Source organism: Pinus tabuliformis, chromosome 4_2 (genome assembly GCF_031772625.1).
Source record: "Pinus tabuliformis cultivar Carrire ecotype Pingquan chromosome 4_2, CPIR1, whole genome shotgun sequence".
Taxonomy (NCBI): domain Eukaryota; kingdom Viridiplantae; phylum Streptophyta; class Pinopsida; order Pinales; family Pinaceae; genus Pinus; species Pinus tabuliformis.
The window spans coordinates 360,506,464-360,519,007 of record NC_142304.1 but is presented as its reverse complement, the minus strand read 5'-3'; positions in this window follow the sequence as shown (position 1 = coordinate 360,519,007).

Sequence of the window (12,544 nt, the reverse complement as noted above, 5' to 3'; positions counted from 1 at the left end):
ATTATATTTAAGAAAGTGTGGATTTCAAGAGTGATTTCCATTCAAGAAAATGTGATTTGCATTTAAGAAAGTATGGTAATCAAGAGTGATTTTTCATTTAAGAAACTGTGATTTTAAGAGCAACAATGATTTTACTTTTAAGTAAGTATGAGTGTGATCATTATTCAAGCAATTAAAGTAGAATTGATTTCATTTTGTATAATTTACATAGATATAGAATAACATTTGAATTTCGATAACTCAAATTAACTTAGGAATTGAATGAGTGACAAGGACTCCTAGCACATACAATGCATATACATTTCATCAATTTACTAGCCCTGGTTGATAATTCATTTAAGTAATTTAATATCAATAAAAATACCAAACACCATGTGCGGAGGTGATTGAATGAATCATACACATATGGATGACTATCACCTTATGCTTCACAATGAGAGTAGTTGTCAGATCGCCACCTATTATGGTGAAGACATGAAAATGTATTACAAGATGTTGAAGCCCGCAAAATATGAAAATGATAAATTTTACATGAGATGGGCCAACCTCGACACAAGTGGCATTATCATATCATGGTGTCTAGAGCCTGCCAAGTTTCTCCATAACCCATCTATAGTCTATCGGAGAAATATTCTCAGAGAAATATATCATTATTCAATAGCCATGTGTTGTCGATTGCATGGGCAGAAGAACTTTGAGGCATTTCAGGATAATTGGATATATATGCTCAATATAGTGGTAAACTACGATGGAGAATTGAATTTATATGCTCAACGTGGTGGTTCTCTAGCCCCTGAGTGTCTTGGGATGGTTCAAAGGCCAATTATTGGCACAGGAGACATATTTCTGGTCGCAAATGAATTTCATCGAAGAAGTTTCAAACATGCTCACATCAGAGGATAATGACAGATTGGGAAAACTAATCACAAGGGAGATGATGCACTCTATTAAATCATGAAAACAAAGAGATTGCCTCCTAAAGGTAGACTTGAGCAATGCATATGATTGCATTAAATAGGAATTCCTCTTCTTGGTCCTGTTAAAATCTCGTGTGTCTATATTTAACATTAAATGGATTTTGGCATGTTGAAAACTACAAATTTTGTTGTCATTATTAATGGCTTGCCTTCATAAATTTTCAATGCATATAAAGGAATTAGATAGGGTTGTGCCATGTCCCAATTGTTCTTTCTCTTAGTTATTGATTGTTTCAGTAGAAGAATGAGGGTGTCAATGGATAATGGAATTATTAGAGGGATCAAAGTAACCAAAAATATTGCCATCTCTCATTTAATGTTTGTAGATGATCTGTTACTCGGTGGGGAATCCACAGTGGGATAGTGGAGAACCATTAGAGACCTAATTAAGTCATTTGGAGTTGCGTATGGTTTGTGTATGAATGAATGAAAATCGATCTTGTTACATAATCGCAGTGAGGAGAATGTAACAAAGGACATATGTGATATGTTTGGGGTAGAATCATCAATCATGGATGATGGTTTCACCTACCTTGGGTTTAAGACGAAATTGAAAGGATACTATAATCAAGATTGGGCATGGTTGATTGAAAGATTTATAAAAAAATTGGACCATTGGAAGTACATATGGTTTACAATGGGAGGAAGGATGGTAATTATGCTAAAATCGATCCTAAAAAACATTTCAATATATTGGATGCAGCTTTATTTAATGCCAAGGGAGATCATCCATAAGATAGAATCTATCATGAGCCGCTTCTTATGGGTTGGAACATAGTTACAAGACAAAATTCATATGGTACGATGGTCAACACTTGCAAGGCCAGTGGAGGAAGGAGGTTGGGGTTTCATAGATACATCCACTTTTAACAAGGATTTGATTATAAAAAACATGTGGAGGGTAGTGTCTAGAAATGGTGTGTGGTCTCATATCATTAAGGAAAAATATATGTTCAGTCAAACTTTCTCCTCATGGATTAGCAGCAGTGCCAAGAAGAAATCTGTTATATCACACATATGGAGAAGTATGATGCACACTCTGTTGAGAAATCTAGGGCATAACAATTAGGTGATTTCTCTTGTAATGATAATTTATTGTGAATTCTTTCTACTTATTTAGATTATGATATTCTCTTTAGTTAGATTATTATAGTGTTCTTCATCAAACAACTACAAGAGCATAAAAAATAAAGAGACAAGATACATAGAATATATGCGATCAACCAAGGCCAACAACTCTCCCACTTGAGAAGAAAAGACTAAACAAATTCTTCTTCTTATAGAGATTTCAATTAAAAAATACCAGGACAAAGACCCTTGACCTATTTGAATTCTCCAAGGCCAAGAAACCAAGCTTCGTATTTTGACCTCTATTTGTTAATAGAGTCAACGATAGTCAACTACATGTTTCTTCTTTCTGCCTCTGCTACCATTCATATCTCGACTTCCATTTCTCTTCTTTAGGCTTTCAAATTCTTGACTCTAATTCAGAAACCCTAGTACATGAAGATAACCTTCTCTCGTACCTTGATTTCATTCTTTTTAGGTGGAGGCTACCTCTTTGACAACTCAACTTGCTATTCTCTTTAATTTTCTCCTTGACTTGACCTTCAAAAGGGACTGCAGTACTTCGTCTTCTTCTGAAATAGATAGCATCTATAATTCGCACCTGGGGAGTGATTCAACTGAATACATACCTAAAAACAAATCTAAGGACATCACTTTTAATTTCCTTCTCTTGATAGGTTATGGTGTTCCTTCCCTAGTCATTATCATACTCCTTATTGCAAACTTCTCCTAGACCGAATTAATGTCCTTGAAATGAAGTTGAGCTACCCTATTTATAGTGGTTGAAGTTGAGTTGTGTGTGAGCTAACATGTCATTTGGTGAAGCTTCATAATTTCATTTAAGTCCGACTTGAAGGAGATGCTTGAGCTTAATCTTGGAGGGTCTTTTTAACTCTTTCAAAAAATCACGTATATTTGTAACATGACCAAGAAAGGTCTTCCATACATAACATTGACTCAATAGACTATTATGACTTGATGACAAACCTAAAGGCTTACAATGGGAACCTTAACTAAAATAAAATTCCTTGATCATGAAACCCATGATTCAAGCATCAAAAAAATAATTTTATTTTCATCTTTACATCAATTACATTAAATCATATTTACACATGTCATTATGAAGACGGAACCTAGTTACAATTTTCATTGCACTCTACACTAGATGTTGGGGTTTTTTTGTTGGGCGGATAGATATGGATCCAAGATCAAAACTGGATTAGATTCTATCATGGGGATGGATGGAAATAATTAATTATCCTTTCAGCTACCACAAATCCTTCACAGAAAGGACATTATCCACTTGCAATAGATATATTTGTCAGGGACTCAAAACATTGATCAACAGAGTTGGAGAAGGGTCGAAGATCTTGGCATACCAGAGACATATCATGAGGAATGGGGGCATACATAGCACAACTTTGATCTGATGGCATCAATCTTGGTGATAAGAAGGAATATATGATATGGGGGTGTAAAATGAAAAAGAACAATCTGATGGTCCAAGACATCTACTTGAAGTTTCCAAGGCCTAAGAAAATCAATGACTGTAATAAGCGTCTACAGGATATATGCAGATGGAATCTCCTGAAAAAATTAAAATGTTTTTGCTGGCTGGTATCACATGATCATATATTAACATGGAACAACTTATAAAATTTTGGGTTTATTGGTCTTCGAATATGCCCTCTATGCATGGGCAGGGGGGAATACAGATCATTTTTTAATCAAATTCTCATATACGAGGTTGATTTTGGATGGGGTTATGGAGGAAATGAACCCTTGTTTAGATGTACTCTATAATGTTTCACTTCACACAGGAAGTACAAGTCCCTACCATTATATATCATATGGATTATATGGCAAAGTAGGAATGTTAACAATTTTATTCAGAAAATTGTGATTGTTAGAGAAGACATTATCAAGAAAATTTATTTTTCAATGATATTGGGTTGGTGATCAAGTATAACAGAAATGGGAAATTAAAATTCATTTATATTTGGAAAGAATATCCCGTTGGGTTTTTTGGTAGAGCCAACAATAAAAAGGAAATGCGAATGTCATGCAGTCACATTTAATGAGCCTGGTAATTTCTTCCACTTCTAGTTGGGGGAATGGGACCAAACAACAAATTAGAGATTACAACATTATGGGGAGTCCTTATCGTATAAAAGTGGCTATGGTTAGAAAAAATTCAAGTATATGAAGATGCAAAAGGAATATTTGACTGGGTAAACAAGCATACTAATTTCAATACCCCCATACTTGCAAATTGGATGATGAGGATTCATAACCTAGTAAGGAATTTTAATCATATACATTTCCAGGATATGTAGAGAGATAAGAATTGGACAGTAGACCTCCTATCTAAAAGAGGTATTTCGAAGGAAATAAGTAAAAAAAAAATTCTCAATCTTCAAGCAAATTATCATGGTAAACATATGCAACATCAACTACTCTTAGGAGACATTTTAACACAGACCTGATTTTGATGGAAGTTTTATATATTTAGATAATGGAAGTGTTCACTTATGAAAATTTAATGGTTATAAGCTACAATTAGATGTTAAGAAAGACACTTTTTGTAAAACAGGAAAATAGAAATGTATGGGCATAGGAATGATAGGAGAAGTATGAAATGATAATATAATGAATAGAATATGAATTATGTACTATCCTTATATTTTAATAAAAATATAGCTTTTTTTTTTCTTTCTGAAAAAAGAAAAGAAAAGAAGTGGCGTTCGAAATAAATGAAACTTTAAAAATACACATGTTAAAACACAATTGATGGAGACCCTGAAACATACTCCATCTATGTTACTGCCAATCCACATTCAGTGAAAGTGCCTCCATTTATCCTCTCATGAAGAAGACCTTTGTTGTTGGCCGTCGTCGCCCTAAATTTTGTCAGTTATTGTTGGACTTCATTGCTCCACTTCCTGAAGAACCCATCAACAATGTAAAGATGGACTCCTAATCCCTTACCTTTACCTTCTTTACTAGTGCCTCGTATTGAAAATTTTAAGACAAATTAAATTTTTATACAAAAGATTTCTTTTGTCTTAAAAGATTGTCTTAAAATCTCCCTCCATGTAGTAGTGTCGAATGCAACAAAAGACAAGTTGTCTCTAATCATATCAACAAAGATCAAAGGGACAAAAGAGGAATTGATGTCTAGGAAATGTTGCCAAGAAAATTTGTCACATTCTTCAGAGTCAGCTACCCCCACAAAACAAAGAACCCAACAGATTATTGTCTTCATATAAGATAACATGAATGGTAATTGATATAGCAACCTCAGTATAGGTGCAAGACAGTAGTAGCCTACAATATGGAAGACTTAGGGTGCATTGTCAGAGTCAATGCTGCAGTTGTTAGATAATATTGTCTTAAATTGATATGTTTTTGTCTTAATTTTTAATTGTCTTAAATGGGTTTCGTCTTAAGTGGTTATTGCCTTAAATATAAAGTTGTCTTCAAATATTTATCTCAAATTATTCTTTTCTTAAATATAAAGTTGTCTTAAAATATTTTTGTCTCATTTTTTTTTCTTAAATATAAAATTTGTCTTAAAATATTTTTGTTTTAAACTATTTTAGTCTTAAATATAAAGTTTTGTCTTAAAATATTGTGTCTCAAATTGTTTCTCTCTTGAATTTAAAGCATTGTCTGAAAATATTTTTGTCTTCAATATAAAGTTTTGTCTTCAAATATATTTGTCTCAAAACAAAAAATTGTCTTAAATTTCCTATTTAAGACAATTCAATCAATATTAAGTTTTAATGTAAAATATCGAAAATAAAAAGTGACTTTTTAGGGAAAAATATTTCTTTTGTCTTAAAAAAATGTCTTAAAAGTGCCCTTGGTGTAGTAGTGTGGTGTTGAAGCAAGCACTAAGATATCTTAGGTAATACTATTAATAAAAGTGGAGGTCACATTGAAATATGCACTAAGATATCTGAGGAGAAGAAAAATGTCGTGGAGAAAGACTATTAAAAATATAAGGTGGATAGGGAGGAAGGGGGAGGAAGAAGAAATGAATTTTAAGGGAGATTTCCATGTATTCCTCAAACACCATTAATTATACCTCAAACATAATAGCAAAAATGTCCTTAGATACACAAATTTTATTAATAAAAAAAAAATATTAATGAAGGAAAAGAAAATTATGAGCTTACAACAATCACTCATTACAATTGGGAGAAAAATAAGCTTTAAATAATCTTATGTACTAAATTAATTTAGTTATGGAGCGCTCATTTCATGTGACAAGTTTCCATTTACATTTAATGTGATTCGAGCAAATCTCCTAACAAATTTCCTAATTTGATTCCTAAATAACCACACTTTTCTAGATGTCAAATCTACTATAGAAAATAAATATTCTAAAAAGACGCAATGACTCTAAATAACTAAATATTAAACTATATAAATAATTCAATGCTAAACTATTTACTTTGTATCACATATCTAATAGTCCCCCCTTTGATCCAAAAGTACATTACAAAAAATACTAAGCTCTTCCCTGAATGTAGTAAATTTAATCCTACAAAGTGGGTTTGTGAAAATATCTAAGATCTGGTCTTTTGAAGGATAATGTATCACTTTGATGACGTCCTTTGTAATGAGTGTCTTGATGTAATGATACTTTTTCTCAACAACCTTTTTTTTAGAATGGAAAACTAGATTATTTTCATGTTTTATGGCTAATTGATTGTCGATGAATAATGACATGGCTTCTGCTTGAGGAACACCTAAATATTGCAAAATCTTTTGCAACCAGGTAATATCACATGTTGCCTCACATGTTGATATATATTATGCCTCTCCCAAAGAATTTTCCACTATTGCTTCCTTCTTGCAACTCTAAGGAACTGGTGTTTACCGCATGTTCATTAAATAACCTAAGATTGAAGCCCAATCATCAATACTTCCAACAAAATATGCATCTGAATATCCACCATGTACAAAATTCTTAGTCTTTTTGGAGAGAACACCAAAATCCTTTGTACCTTGGATATATCTAAGAACCCTTTTTGCTTTCCCTTTCCATGCATAAATTGAAAGAGAATAGCAACTGCATAAGATAAGTTTAGATGAGTGGTTGTCATATATATCAACCTGCCAATCAACTATCTATAAGCAATACGGTTTAGTAATTCTCCCCTTCAAATTTGTAAATTTTTTAGTTTTTCTCCAATGGGGTGAGAACGAACTTGCAATTTTGCATACCAAATTGTTTGAGTAGTTTAGATGCATATTTGTTTTGACTAATAAAAATTTTGTTTGGATGTTGGAATACTTGAACTCCAAGATAGTAGTGAAGTAGTCCTCGCAGATTTGTCATCTTGAATCCAACTCATAATTCCTTATTTACATGTACAATATGATTATTGTTGTTTCTAGCGATGATCAAGTCATCCACATACATAACTAAAATCACCAGATTTTTACCCTTTTGGTGCACATATAAGATATCATCTGATTCACTATGCTTAAATCCAACCTTTCAAAGATACTTGTCCACTTTTGCATACCAATCTCATGGATCTTTCTTCAGCCTATATATTGCTTTAATTATTTTTCAAAACTTTGTGTTCTTGTCCTTTGAATTCAAAACCAGGAGGTTGAGTCATATATAATTCTTCTTGAAAGTGTCCATTGAGGAAGACACTTTTGACATCCATCTGATGTACATTCCAACCTTTTTGAGATGCTAATGCAAGCATCAATTTGATGGTGTTCCATTTTGTCATAAGCGCAAACGATTCCTCATATTCTATTCCTTATTATTGTACAAATCTCAGTATTGCGTTATATTTGTTTATTTCTTTTTCTAGATTATACTTGATTCAGTAAACCCATTTGCATCCGATGGGTCTCACATTTCAAGGAAAATCAACAAGTGTCCAAGTATTATTTTCCATGACTGACTTATATTCTTCAACCAATGCTTTTTCCATTATACATGTTTTACTCCCTCTTTGAATGTGGAGGGTTCAGTAAAATAATTTGTTACTAGGGAAAAAATTCTTCATTTCTTTTTTAACTTCTTGTGCCTATTTTTTTCTACTCATCTAGCCTAACATATTTTAAAACTAGAATGGCCCATCTAGGTAGTTGGTGTGACTTGTTTGTGGATCTGAATGATCACCACAATTATAATCATATTTGATATAAGAAAAGGATAATTGATTATCTGAAGGTTCAGGAGGTGGAGAGTCACTATTGGATGAACTGCTTCCTAGATATTTATATGAACTTCTGAGAAGATCCAAATGATTTTGGTGAACTAGATGGATCCTTTTCTGAAGAAGGTGATTATGTCTCATACCAATGTTGTTTACTTAGTTGATTTTTCATTTTTCTTTTCTTTTTATCACCTTTACTTTCCAAATTCTATAGAAGACTTTATATCTCTATGGCACTATTTCTTTATGTTTCATCAAATATAATATCTCAACTGGAAATTTTTTTCCATTGGATAGAATAATATATGCATTCTTTTGATTGGAATATCTTATCAATATACACTTCAAGCTTCATGAATCGATCTTATTTGGCTTTTCTTTCAGAACTAAGCCATAACATATTGAACCAAAAACTCTGAGATGTTTGAATCAATGTTTGAATCCAAACCATGCTTCATATGGTGTAATTCCATCCAAATAAGTAATGGGATATATGTTCCTTAAGTAGGCCACAATATGTATTTCTTCTTCCTAGTATGAAGGACTTCAATTTTTTAAAGTTAACATGGATCTTTCCACCCCTAACAAGGTGTGATTCATTCCTTCTACTACTCCATTCCATTGTGGAGTGTAGACATTTGTAATCTACCATTTGGTATTGGTTTCCCTACAAAAAAAATGGAATTCATTGGAATGGATGTCCAACATCCCCCCATTTAATGGGAAGGGGTGTTTGTAAATCAAGGCATCATTAGGAATCTTTCAATTTTTTCTCTTCTAAGCGCTTTGGTGAATATGTCTATAATTTTCTCATTTGTAGGAAAATGTCATAGGTGAATAGTCTTGGCCTCAACATGATGTTGAATCAAATGATAATTTGTATTGATGTGCTTGGTTCTATCATGGAATTTTGGATTCTTGGTGAATCAAATTGCAAAACTATTATCAATTAGAAGAGTAATATAGTGCGCTTTTTCCTCTTTCAAATATTTAAGAATTTTCTTGAGCCACACATTCTCTTTAGTTGCTTGTACATCTGCCACATATTCTGCCTCTATTGTGGAATTTTTTGGAACTGATTTCTTGTGTGACATCCAAGAGATATCTTCTTATATAAGTCTCATAACATAACATGAAGTAGATACTACATTTTCCTTATCTCCATCAAAGTCTTAATCAAAATATCCAATCAAGCTGAAGTCACCCACCAATGTATATTTGAGTCCAAAGACTTGAGCTCATTTCAAGTACTTTAGAACTCTCTTGGTACCAAATTATGTCCCTCACAAGGATTTTTCGTACACTTGGAAATGATTCCAATAACAAATGAAATGTTTGGTCTTGTAGCGGTGAGGTAGATAAGATTCCTTTTAAGTTGACTATATGTAGTTGCATCCCCAAATTTTATTTCCTTCTTTAAATGTGAGCTTTAATTTTTTTCCACTAAAGTGGATAAATTATTCCATTCAACCATGCCAAAATATTTCAACAAATCTCCAATGTACTTATTTTGAGAGACAAATATATATTTTTTTATGTTGGGTTACTTGAATACCCAAATAGTAGTGAAGATATCCAAAATTTTCCATTTCAAATAATTTCTTCAATTCTTTCTTTATGGATGCAATATAATTTTCATTGTTCCTTGTCATCAATAGAGAATCTACATATACTACAAGATAAACAACAATTTTACTCAATTTCTATACAAATAAGGTTGCATCAGCAAGATTAAAGTGTTTTAAATTTAATTTCAACAAATGCTGCATCATTTTTTCATACGAGGCTCACAATGATTTTTTTAAGCCATAAAAAAATTTGATGAGTTACATACTTTATACTCGTGTCCCTTCACAATAAAACCTTCTAGTTGAGATATAAAAATATCTTCTTTTAGGTCTCCATTCAAGAAAGTAGTTTTTACATCCAAATTTTGATGGACTTCCCATCCATTATGAGATGCAAAGGAAAAGAGCGTCCAAATGGTAGCCCATTTTGCTATGGGGGAAAGTATCCTCATAATGAACCCCTTCCTTCTATGCAAATCATTTTACCACAAGCGTTGCTTTGTGCCTGTCGAGTTAGCCATCTAATTTATACTTGTTCTTGAAGACCCACTTGTAGCTGATTAGTTTGGTTTCAAATAGAGGGTCTACCACCTTCTAGGTTCCATTCTTTATGAGAACATCATATTCTTTCTGCATTGCTTCTTTCCATTCAAAAGAAACTTCTTTAAAGGAATATGGTTCAAAATTAGTAGAAAATTTTAATTCACAATAGTAAAAAACATCCATATCAACAGTTGAATCAAAATCATCTACATCACCTCCATTTTTTCTAGTGGAACTTCTAGTTCTTGTTTTTTGACATTTGATGGTATCAAGGTGGTTGGTTGTGTAAGGGTTGGCATTGATGTCAAAAAAGGCTCAGCTTGATGATGGGGCTTCATGCCTTGGTGGTTGTGATGATTTGCAATGTAGAGACTTTGGAGCCATCTTTTGAGGTAGAATATGGGCTCATTGTCTAATCTAACTCCTTTCATTAGAAAGTGCTCTAGAAGAGCTCCATAATGGTATGAGGAAGTCCATAAATGGTCTTGCAGTTTGGAAGATATGGCCTGCTGGAGTTCAGGGTGATTAAGCCCTTATGCAATGAGGAATATCGAAGATTGGAGGTCCTGACAATCGGCGATCAGGGGATTCAAGGCTCAATGCATGGTGGGAGTGAACATCCAATTAATGATTTACGATATCGCATATCAGAGGTCCCGACATATCAAAGATTGGGGGATGGAGAATCAGGGGTACATCGCAATAGAAATTTGCGATATGTGATTTGCGATATTGCATATCGAAGGTCCCGAAAGTCAGCACACAGTGTTGCATCAACAATCGACATTCAACGTTTCAAAATTGACGTCAGGATTGAGGCCTCCAATGTGAAATCACCGGGAGAGCCAAAAATGGTTTTACAAAAAAAGTCATTGGGAAACCAAGAAGGATGAGGCCCTTTCTCTCTCCTCCAGGAGGACATGTGGAGGTGTCTAATTGGATTCAAGAAGGATATGTGGCACAATCAAAGAAGATCTGATGAGGACACATGGAAGCATTTGATTGGTTCCGATAATGTCAAGTAGTTGCTAACATCAACATGACATCACGATACATAGGGACATGTAGCAGGATATTTTGGGGTTTTGAATGACCTAATGGACCATATTCAGGTGACACATGTCACTTGTCAGAAGACGCCATGTGGCATTTGATGAAATCAATTTTTTAATCGGCGATCTATGATCCTTGGTGGCTGGAATAGCCACAACATAAATAATTCTCTGATAAATATCCTCATGGGGTATAAAGTGTTGATTTTATGAAAGAAAGGTGTAAGGGGCCAACAAAGGAAATATAGCCTCCATCGAGGGTCTGGAGACCTTAGCACCTTCAAAATGAGCCCTTGGTCACAACCCTCAATTCTATGGAGGAAAACACAAAGAGGGGCTTATACATAAGGGGTTGAGGACTATAAAAGTTCATTTCTTTTGTATGGCTTTTATGCATAAAAGCACTGATATGGAAAATGCTTCGATAGTGTTCTATAGTTCAAGTTCACCAATATAACAGCAGTGCAAAGGTGCATTAAAGATGTATGAATTGATAGTTGTGGCTTTGAATGCAATTCAGCATGGTTGATGGCCAAAGAACTCTCGTGCGCGCATTGTATAGATAAATGAATAACAAGGGTGTCATGAGAATGTCAAGGTAAGTCCATGCGAGCCATAAATGATCATGGGGAGCTTCTGTGAAATACGTAAGGAAAGCCAAGATTTAATACACAACATGGAGTGCCTGCAACATGAAAGAGAAGTGATCATCACCCATTCCTCTGATCCTAAATGCAGTGACAACACAAGGGAAGTGTGTTTCAATAAAAGAATGGGGAGCCATGCCAGTAGTACACATTTGGGAAGATTTGATGATGACAATGAGTACATCGAGCCAAGTGTAGTATAGGAACAAAACTGTGAACCTCCATTGAGCAAAGTGTGAGAGTGAGCATATGTGAGAGTAAGAAAGAGAAGAGTTGTGGCCTAAGACATAGGTGCAGAATGTTGCAAGGGTATTGCTATGTTGAAAATAGTGGAGAGCCTTGAGAAGAGATAGTAGAACATGGAGAGAGAAGAAAGAGGAGGACTGCCACAAGTGTTCAGAAAGTAGATTGTAGAAATTGTATCTGTAGACAACCATTAGATGGTATTTTACTTGTAAAATCATATGCCTATGATTTTAGTTTGAAAATTGTACG